The sequence below is a fragment of the Solanum pennellii genome, chromosome 4 (assembly GCF_001406875.1).
Source record: "Solanum pennellii chromosome 4, SPENNV200".
Taxonomy (NCBI): Eukaryota; Viridiplantae; Streptophyta; class Magnoliopsida; order Solanales; family Solanaceae; genus Solanum; species Solanum pennellii.
The window spans coordinates 5,556,739-5,567,859 of NC_028640.1; the positions used below are offsets into that span (position 1 = coordinate 5,556,739).

General features: G+C 28.0%; 1 pseudogene across 1 annotated transcript; it reads right to left on the reverse strand.

The window, feature by feature from the left end:
• Window positions 1-2,843: 2,843 nt before the first annotated feature.
• On the reverse strand, window positions 2,844-7,824 carry LOC107017257 (annotated as a pseudogene). Its single transcript, XR_003577858.1, has 3 exons — window positions 7,689-7,824; window positions 6,986-7,356; window positions 2,844-5,392 (listed from the first exon to the last, which is right to left on the reverse strand). The product of XR_003577858.1 is annotated as a putative late blight resistance protein homolog R1B-17 (transcript).
• Between the last annotated feature and the right edge of the window lie 3,297 nt (window positions 7,825-11,121).

Below are 11,121 nucleotides of genomic sequence, written 5' to 3' on the forward strand. Positions count from 1 at the left end.
TATATATATATAATTTTAAGTATATTATGTATATTTTATTACTGCTGACTCTCTGTTTTGTAATTATATGTAATTCTCACTAATTATATTCATGATGATTTTTACTCCCGTCTCTCATCCTGATCATCCACGATCTCAAATATATTAATGTTATATTCGCGATAATTTTTTGCGTTTCTCAATATTATCCTATAAATAGTGATATTTGACAGATAGCACTATATTATACACACATAAAATAATTGGGAAAAAAAGAGAGAAAATCTCTATGCTCTCTTATGATTTTATTGTTATTGTTATTTCAAATTCAGAGTTTTTTGTTGCTTTGTATACATTAGCCTAACATGTAATATTTTCGTATTCTTATTTAAATATTATATTTATATAATAATTAGTTATTTTTACTTTATGTAATCAATTTTATAAATAAAAAATGTATTCTTTTTATCAGGAAGATATATGTAATTTCTAAAAATGATGAATTATTCTAGTAAATATCAATAGATTTAAAAGGATAAAATAAGTCATTTGCAATACAAATTTAAATAAAATATTTTAGAATAAACATGTAATGCCACGTTTCCAAAAGCTAGTCTAATTACAAGAGGTAGTTAAGCATGTATGTTAAAGTACCAATTTTATTACTTTACAATTACTAATATTATTAAGAAACTGGAGCATATACTTTATGTATTAATTAATTGGCATATACAATAAAAATAACAATCCCATTTTAAAATAATTGTCATATTTACTCTTTTTAGAGTTAATTTAACTAATCTATATTATTAAATTAAATGAGATTAATTTAATATTTTAAAATGAATTTTTAAAGATAATTTGACTAATCTATATTATTAAATTAGATAAGATTAATTCAATATTTTAAAATGAAAATTCAGATATTCAAAAATTATAAAAGAAATATTAATATTAAAATTCTTCTCATATCTATCAATTTGATTAACAAATATATTTAAAATATTGGTCATTTGAATAGTATGTAATTTAATACCAACACTTCCATTAAATATATAATTGATTAACAAATATATTTAAAATATTGGTCATTTTAATAGTAAGTAATTTAATACTATCACTTCTATTGAATATATATATTAAATACATAAACTAAATATTACATAGGACTCTTTAGTATGTATAAATTTATATATTTTAGTGGTTACATATAAGTTCTTATCCTAAAAGAGTCCTAATAACTAGTACAATTTTTCAGTATGTATAAATATATATAGAGAAAAGTGTCTGATATACTCCTCAACTTTGACATTTGGAGTTGATATATCCCTCGTTATGAAAGTGGCTCATATATGCCCTTATCGTTATACAAACGGCTCACATATACCCCTGCCGTTACAAAATGGCTCACATATACCCTTCATTTAACGGAAGTTAAAAAAATTAGTTTTAAATTTATATTTATTACTTTTAATTTTTTTTTAAAATTATTTAGGTATATATATGATTTTTCTATCAAAGTTCAAGGTATATTTTCATTTTTTTAATACATAAATTATTTTTTGACTTTTTTTATTATAATTATTTGAGTTTCTTATTCTTATTTTATTTTTTTTCTTTCATTCCTTTGTTTAAAGAAAAAAAAATTTAAACTTTTTTTTTGTCTATATTGTAATTTGATTTTTATATTTGAAGAAAAAATTTGGTCATCTACAATAAGTTTTACAAGAATATTAGTGAAACATAAATAAATTTGATTATCAAAATAATAATTCTAAATTAGTCATTGAAACAAAAAAAAAGTCAAAAAAATATGTTTGACGAGGATTAAATTTACTCATATGGGATTATATATTGTAGAAAAAAATAATAAAAAGTTAGATTAAAATTATTTTTTTTTTCATTTCCGTTAGAGGAAAAGGGTATATGTGAGCCATTTGTTTATAAGTAGGGGTATATATGAGCCACTTTCATAACAAGGGGTATATTAGCTCCAAATGACTAAGTTGAGGGGTATATCAGACCCTTTTCCCATATATATATTCTAGTTACAATTTACACATATCAATTTTAATTTTTTAAAACTAGAAATTAACTATTGTTATATCATTATTTTGCCGTGATCATCAAAAAAGGGAGCAGAATGTTATCATCCAAATTGATAAATTATCTATCATTGTTTTCTAATATTTTTCTGCGTCACTAACACCAACTATAGCAATTAAGCAGGTAAGTTTTTTATTATCAAAAAAAAATTATACTATATAAATAAATTTGATTTAATTTTTTATATTTTATATACTAAATCTTGAACACCTCCATCGAAAATCATGATATATTAGGTCGATATTAGTTTGTGTTGATGCAGTGCAAATGTATATCTGCATTAGTATATATGTTTAAAAATCAGCAAAATTTTACAATACTTAGTAATATGTCATATTTTTATGGAAAAATTACGCGGTTAAGCAAATTTATACTACTTAATTACTCATCATAACTATAGTTTGCTATAATTACTACTCGCGACTAACATTATACATTAATTACGTGGATTGACTTCGAATTTGTATAATTAGACACGTTTGTATATGTCATATAAATTTTATAATACTTAGTATACTATATGTCATAGTTGTATTTGTCACCCAGGTCCGAGTGAAGTTAGATTAAAATAGCATCTTGAGTTTCGGTGGCACAAAAGCAACAAAATTTGAAAGCTGAAAATGTTTTACAAGAAATAATTGCAGGAATAACAAGAAATGCTTTCGATGGCACAAATAATCTTATTAGTAACAACACTTGAATACTGGAAAAGTTTTACAAGAAATTAGAAACGGATAATGGAGCATATGTATACCATATCTCTTAATTAAACCACACAGAAACTTATTTTGAAGAATCACAATACTTGAATAGATAAGAAGACAACAGGTTTGTTTCGTTGGAATGGACTGCAGAAAGATGATCCACGAGTATTCTACTTAATTCTATCCTACAAGGAAAATATGATAGATGAAGTGTTGGAGAGAGGTTTCTATGGTAAGCAATGTGAAATCGTGATTGCAGAACGACCAGAAAGTAACTTATGAACAAACACAAATGTATGATGAAGATATAAAATCATTTTTTCAAGACAAAATGAACGAATTCGACTAACCTTAATTTGTGGACGAGGTAGGGGGAAATGTAATGAGATTGAATTTGATGCTGCTTTCGGGATCTTGCCTTTGTAGTATCTTGTTTTTGATTTCTACGGCAGAACTGACTGCCTGGAATGTGCGCGTCAGCTTCATCTCTTGCAGATAAGGTAAATCAGCCAGCTCGTGTGGCACAGCCTTGAGATCATAACAGGAAATAAGAACAAGGTGTGTAAGACTTTGGAACGGACGATTTGATGCATCCCAAGTTTCCCACTCTCCTGCCCAGACAATGTGCAGGACTTGGAGCTTGCTAAAACTTCCTTTCTTGGGCTTCCACTTCTTCCCTGTGAATGCATTATCTTTCAATTTTAGTACCTTAAGGCATTCCAACTGCCCCAACATATCTGCCTCACTCCACTCAAACCTTGTACTTGACAAAGTTAACTTGTTCAGTGTTTTTGGTAAGCTGAAAAAGTGTGGAGGAAGGTGAAGCTCTTCACTAAAATCATTGTTCAACAATTTCAGTTTTTCGATGCACCTTAGCTCTTGGAAACTGTCGAATCCACGTTCCTTGGAAGATTTTCCAAGAAGAAGTGCCAATTTCCCTTCAATACCCAATTTTCTGAGATGACAAGCCTTTGCAAACACAGTTTTTTTGCAACTATCTGGTGTAACCTTAGAAAGAGTTTGTAGACAAGAAGTACGACTGTTGCTTGTTGTGGTAGGAGGGGGAGGCAATTTCACGGGAAGGTCGGAGTGCAAATGTCTCAATTGTAACAGTTTCCATATGTCCTCCTTTATCTCAAGGGTGGAGCTTGAAGTATTTGTATCATCATTACGAAGTATAAGGGTTTGTAAATACCAAAAATTACGAAAGAGTGAAGGAATGATACTGAAGTCGCCTTTGATGGCAATATACCTCAAGTGAAATAGACCATAAAACATCCTGGAGAATTCAAATATGAGGGATTGAATGTCCAACACCCTGATGAGTGGAAAGGCATTGGGGATGAGTTGGACATCTAGATTAGACAAGTCAATTTGCTTTTGGTCCGAGGAAAAACATAAGAGAGACCTAACATGCTGTACATTTCTATCTTTAGGTATAAAATTATATGGAATAGAGGATTGAATACATAATCGACGAGAAGTATTTGGATCTTCTATAGAAGAAAAACTCGAACACCAGGTTGGAGATATACTTGTTGAAAGAGACTTATCCTTGCAGCCTCAATAATGCAGAACTCATGCAACATGTCATGGAGACGACATGTTCTGATTTGACCGTTAGATCTCTTTTGCATCACCATCACTAAATTCCTGCTAGCAAAGTCGCTCAAGTAAGTCTCTGCAACCTTCTCGATTTCACTGTCTTTATGACCGGACTTTATTAGCCCCTCAGCAACCCATAAGCGAATAAGGTTCCAAGCAGGAATATCAAAACCTTGAGGAAATACTCCAAAATACAAGAAGGCTGCTTTTTTCTCTTGCGCCAAATGATTGTAACTCGTTTCAACAAATTTCAAGCAGCTTTTATGGTCGTCCTTGTTTATAAGGTGCTTCCCCACATTTTCCTCGACTAATCTCCATTCACTTTCGTCCATACAACCTCTCAAAGCTCCTGAAATCACCACTATGGCAAGTGGTACACCACAACATTTATCTACAATTCCATCTCGATATCCTTCTAACTCAATAGGACATGTCCTTTTATTGGCAAAAACTCTCTGTTCCAACAACTTTATACTATCCTCTTTTAACAAGTTTTTCAGATAGTGAGGACGAGCGCTTACAGCTTCAGCTACACGTCGTTGGCGAGTTGTCAACATAATTCTATCCCCTCGGGGCCGGGATTTGTTGTTTGGGAAAACTTTCTTGACGAAATCTACAACTTGTGTGTCCCACACATCATCCAAGACAATGAGATGTTTACCTCTTTCAATAAGAAAATCACGTATGATATGAGCTAATTGGTCCTCATCCTTGTCTTTAATTAGTTCCTTACTATTGCTTTGCGCGACTTCTTTTACAATCTCAACAAGAATATCCTTCGGTTTCTTTGATGTTCCAACATAAATCCATATTTTGTAGTAAACATAAAAATCAAGGGAAGAATCATTGTAAACTTTTCTTGACAGAGTGGTCTTTAGTATAACATCAAGATCCTTTGATCCTTCACAGAGTCGTTCTTTCACATCTTCTGCAGGCTTATTAAAACCAACCACTTCGATATCCTCCTCAGCAGGACCCTTTTCATTCCAATTGTCAAATTATTATACATTTGGGAGACAAAAAAATGTTTAAAATAGCAAAAAAGTAGTTAATAATTATCATGTTCATATATAAATAAAATTGATAATTCATATCATTACTTTTAAACCACTTATAGTATAATTACATCAAATCAACTCCTACGATGTGGCAAGATTATATTAAAGACTAGTACACTATAACTTAGAAGTTTTGACCAAAATAAGCCATTGTAAAAATTAATTTATCAAAATAATACATATTTTTGAAAGGCGTAATACATATATTGGACCCTAAACTTGGCTTCAAATTTTAACTTTGACCTCCAACTTTCATAATGCACAAACAAACACTTTGACTATCAAACTTTTAAATAAATAAACACATGAGTACACAATACACGTAGGACAAAAAATGACATGTAGGACATGTGTGTCTATTTGTTCAACTTTATACAAGTTTAAGTGTCTATTTGTGCACATTTAAAGTTGAAGAGCATAAATGTGATTTGAAGCCGAGTTAAGGACACATTTATGTATTATGCCATTTTAAAATTTTACAAAACTAGTATAAACGTAGTTCTCAGTAACACTTTAGGTAATATTTTATTCAAAAAGACTAAACAAATATAAAACGTTATTGTCAGTGACGTTTTCTATTTTGTTATTTTGAAGTACGTTTTACAATTAAAATGTGACTCACAATAACATTTCCCTGGAATGATTAAAAATTAAAATTCAATCTCGTACATGCCCAATTCAACTTTATTAAACTTTNATATATATATATATATATATATATATATATTCAACTATAGGTTGTGCCTATTGAACACCTCAATTGTTCAACAAAATGGCAAAAACATGTTTCACTCTCTTTAAGCGTGTAAAGCTATTAAAATATTTTTTCCGTTATTTCTCTTGCTTATACACCTAAATTAACTTTTTTAAAAAAAGAAATAATTAACAAAAATAAAGAGAAGAACCCACCCATTCCCTGCACCTCTCTCTTTCTCTCACACTCTACTGTTCTTCTCTTGCTTTGCTTTTTTTTTTCTCTAGATCTATGTCTAAAATATTTCGGTGAATTTCATTAATTTCGATAAGAAAAATATGAATTAATTTTTTCAAATAAAAATTTGTTATTATATTTTACAATTTTAATAAATAATTACTAATGAAAAGAAGATAAAAAGACGATGAGTAAGAGATTTGATGGTATCAATCTGAAATATTTAGTTTTGGTAGGCAACAATATGCACTGCTTATATGCATATTCAATTTTAAGGGGTTTAAGTGTTCAATGGGTACAAACGTCAGTTGAGGTGTTTAAACGAAATATGCGGATAACTTTAAGAAGTTACGAATGATTTAAGCCATATATATATATATATATATATATATATATATATATCCATTTTAGTAGTGAAAAGTTGAACAATGAATAAGACACGTACAAGATTGAATTTTAATATTCAATAATTTTGTGCACGTTTTAGCTCTAAAACTTACTTCAAAGTAACGAACTATAAAATGTCACTGATAATAACGTTTTATGTATGTTTACTCTGTCAAATTTTATTTTATTTTTTTCACGTGACATGTTTAGAGAATTTTTCTGAATTCCGGTGTAATTTTCCGATTGTTATTCCACTTGACGAACAACCGAACTTATTGAACACGTTAGCTTCGTCAATTTTCGCCTGAATTAGGAATTTATCGATCGCATCTTCAGCTTTATATACTGTTCGTTGAATATTCTGGAACAATTTATCCAAATCGTTGTTGTTGCTTTTCAATTGTGCATAATCTCCAGCTAGTAACTCATTTATGGGTTTAATTTCATCGAGTAATCGCTGGAAATCTCTATCTGCACCTCTAATCAGTTCCACATTTTCCGATAGTAGCTGCGATAGACTGTCCACCAGAAAGCTTACCGCTTTTGTCGCCGCCGGACTCACCGCTGCAACGATTGTAGCCTCCATCTTTCAACCAAAATAATATTTTGTGATTTAACACTCTATCCATTGATTAGTACAATTAAAAAGAGAGTATTTAACCACAAAAATGAGTCGAATTCACAAATTTGAAAAAATAATGAAAAAGGTATTTTCACACCAAACTACTCTTAAATAGTAAAAAATAAACTTAATATGTATTCACGACCAAATACAATATCAATTTTCGAATAATTTTTTTATAAAAAATTCACAATGAATTATGAACAAATGACCACTACAGTTTTGAATTATTAGGAGAATAATAACAACTTTTACAGATGAAGTTCTAAATAAATTCATATATATGTAAATCTTACCTCCACGTTGATAGCTAAAAATATTGTTTTCAATAAATCTACTTCAATTCAAGAAGAGATGAAAAGAATGCATATAAAAACAGACAGTAATATAAGTTGATAGTTAGTGGTGGGATATTCACTTCATCATAGTTGTATGGTATATATACATATGAATTTGATTACATGTTTAGATTTGGAAATATGATTATATATATTTTTATGTTGACTTCTATTATTTTAATCAAGTCATTTTTTATTCTTAAGAAAAATCAATAACTTTCAATCTAAGTTATATTGCGTAAATTTTATATCATCATGCTATATATATTTGTTAAATTTTATAGAAATATTGAGTTTAAAGCTATACCGTAATTAAGATAATTTAGTAAGATTTTACAAAGTCTGTGAACTTTGAAGTTTCAGTAATAAACTAGAATTTTTCACAAGAATAAAATTATTTTTATATAAAGGGAAATTCCATAAGAAGAAAAAAATACTTACATATTTATGTATTCTGATATAGATCAGTTTGTATTTGTACCTTTTTTCTCTAAAATACACGAAAAAATATATCAAATATAAATGTATAGTAAACAAATTATGTATAGATGCGGATTATAATTTAGTGAAATTGTAGCTGAAGAATCTTATACTAATATTTACTGTTATTAAAAGGTTGCATTTGAAACCATAGCTTTTTATTTACTTGCCAATAATTTAAGAAAATAAGTAAGAAAAATAATTTATTTTTGGAAAAATAAATACACACAACAAACATTAGTTTCCGATTCCATTTTTTCCTATCAATAACATCATCGCTTACATAGTCAAATTGCATCATGCTTAGATGTAAAGAGTATCTTAATATGTATTTGCAATAAAATATAATCAATATACCAGCTAAAACTGGGTGTCAAAATTAATATGAAATTAAATTATGAAAGTGATATCTAACCCTCCCATGTGTTATATATTAACGAGAGAAGTGCAGAAAATATTTTAAAATTTATCTAAGTTATTAATTAGTTTCATCCTGATCTATTGACATTTTAAAAAGGTTCATCTACTCGATTAACTAAATTTAAATACATCATTAATATGTCACATGACAAGCAAGTGGTCTCAAACTCTCGTAAGAACATAAATTTTTAATATATAGTCGAGAGAAGTGTTGAAAATATTCGTAAATTTGATGAAAAATTTAGATTTGTATTTTATTTATGTTGAAAGATCAAGAGTTTATCTAAGTTCAATTAATCAATTACTCCCTCTGTCCAATATCGTTTGTTATAATTTCTATTTTTACAGTCAAACTCAAAAAATTTTGACTAATATTTTAAGATGTATTTTTTCATCATATTAATATGCAAAAAATTGCAATTTGTAGTAGTTTTCATTTAGTTTTAGAATATCTAACTTTTTTTGTTTAAAATATCGAATTAATGTAATCTAATTTAACTTTGAAAATTAGGCAAACTGACTTTCGAAAAGCGCAACATGACAAACAATACGAACGAAGAGATAAAATGAATATTTTAAAATTGACAATAGTTTGAGAATGAAACTAATAATTCACGCTGAGTTTAGGAGTATTTTAATGCTTCTCTCATTTAATGTACAATTTATTTATACTAAAATATAAATAACCATGTTATATTATTATTGCTAAATATAATATAAGCACAGTTATATTACTATTGTTAAATAATTGCCACAAAGTTATTTATTTATTATAACATGATAAATATGACATTCTTAAAAGTCTTCTCCAGCTCACATGCCCTTAATTAATTAATCCTTCAAGTTGGCATTAGATTAGTCACTAATTTAATTTGTAACGTCAAGACTAATTATCTTATCAAAATAATTTTAAATTTAATTCAAATTTATATGGACCAAGCTTAATAAATGTTGGCATCTCTACACGAAGTATAATACTAAATTTGGATGATAAAATGTGGTGACATATTTTTTATCAAAAAACATCAATATTTATCTTTTATCTCGATAATTTTTTTTCTTCATTTTCTGACCAAAAAACTAGTCAAAAATATATTTATTTCCTCGTTAATTATTTGACCAACAAATATAGAATGACTTGTACCTTGCATTTTGTTCCTTTTTTCTTTTCCAATCAAAGTTGCATCAATCAACATAAATTCATATGAATAAATCATGCCTCATAAAATATAATTGTGTTATGCAATTTTTTTTAAGTGACTGAGTCGAGTCAAAATTGAGACTATATTTATATATAGACTACATTATATTATATCATTGTGAAAGTGAGATTCAATCCTCCCATGTTATTCATTGATCTACAATTTGATAGTACTAAAATAATATAGTTGGTATACTAATACCTAAAGTATAGTTGACATTATAAATTTTAATGAAGTTTGTTAGCATTATATTTAAATATTTATTCACATTTCACACACAATACTTATAGCAAATTATATTAATTATGATAGTCAATTAAATGAGATATCTAATAAATGAATAATAATTAATAAGAAATTATGTTGACAAAGTATAATACATCCATATATTGATTTAATATAAAAAAATTCGATAGAAATAAGTTGTGGCAAGTGATTTTGAACGTGAATAACTAGGTAGAGATAAATCATGAGTTGCTTTCAGCAAAATAAAATTTTTAAAAAAATAACGAGTTGTTAAAAGTCTTCTCCAACTCACATGCCCTTGATTGATTTTAAGAAAATTTTCAAAAATAGAAAAGATAATAGATAAAATAAGCCTCAATAGCTATAGTTTTGGTAATTGCACTTCATAGTTATAATTGTGGTTTGTATATTTCACTTGTCTGTTTGTGTATTTTTTTTGCGAATATACAAACAGGGTAAGTATATACGAGTGAAGATTGTAGTTGTGAATATACAAATATGGTAAGTATATACAAATTTTGTGTTTATACATTGAAGAGTTTTTCAGATTTCCGTTTGTATATTTCGCTTTCCAATATACAAACAAGGTAATTTATTATGAATTCTTCATCAATCGTATACAAATAACTAGGGTAAACTTTAAATTTTTAATTTATACAATCAGATGCCGAATTATAAAAATTTTAAATTTATATAATTATTGATCGAATTATACAAATTTTGGATTTATACAATTAGGAAATCGAATAGCAATTTAACAAAACTTTATTCATAGATTAAAAATAATGGAAACTGTAGCTATATTATATAATATGGGGTCTGTTTTGTATGAAGGAAAACATTTTCTGAAAAATGTTTTCCAGTTTTTTCATGTTTGGTTCGGTTAAATGTTTTGGAAGATGTTTTCAAATCAACTCATTTTCCTCAAATTTAAGGAAAATGACTCCCTTTCAAAACTTAAGGAAAATATTTTTCAAAACTCTCTTCCAACCTCCTTCAACCCACCCCCTACCAGCCTCCCCTCCTACCATCCCCCACCCCTG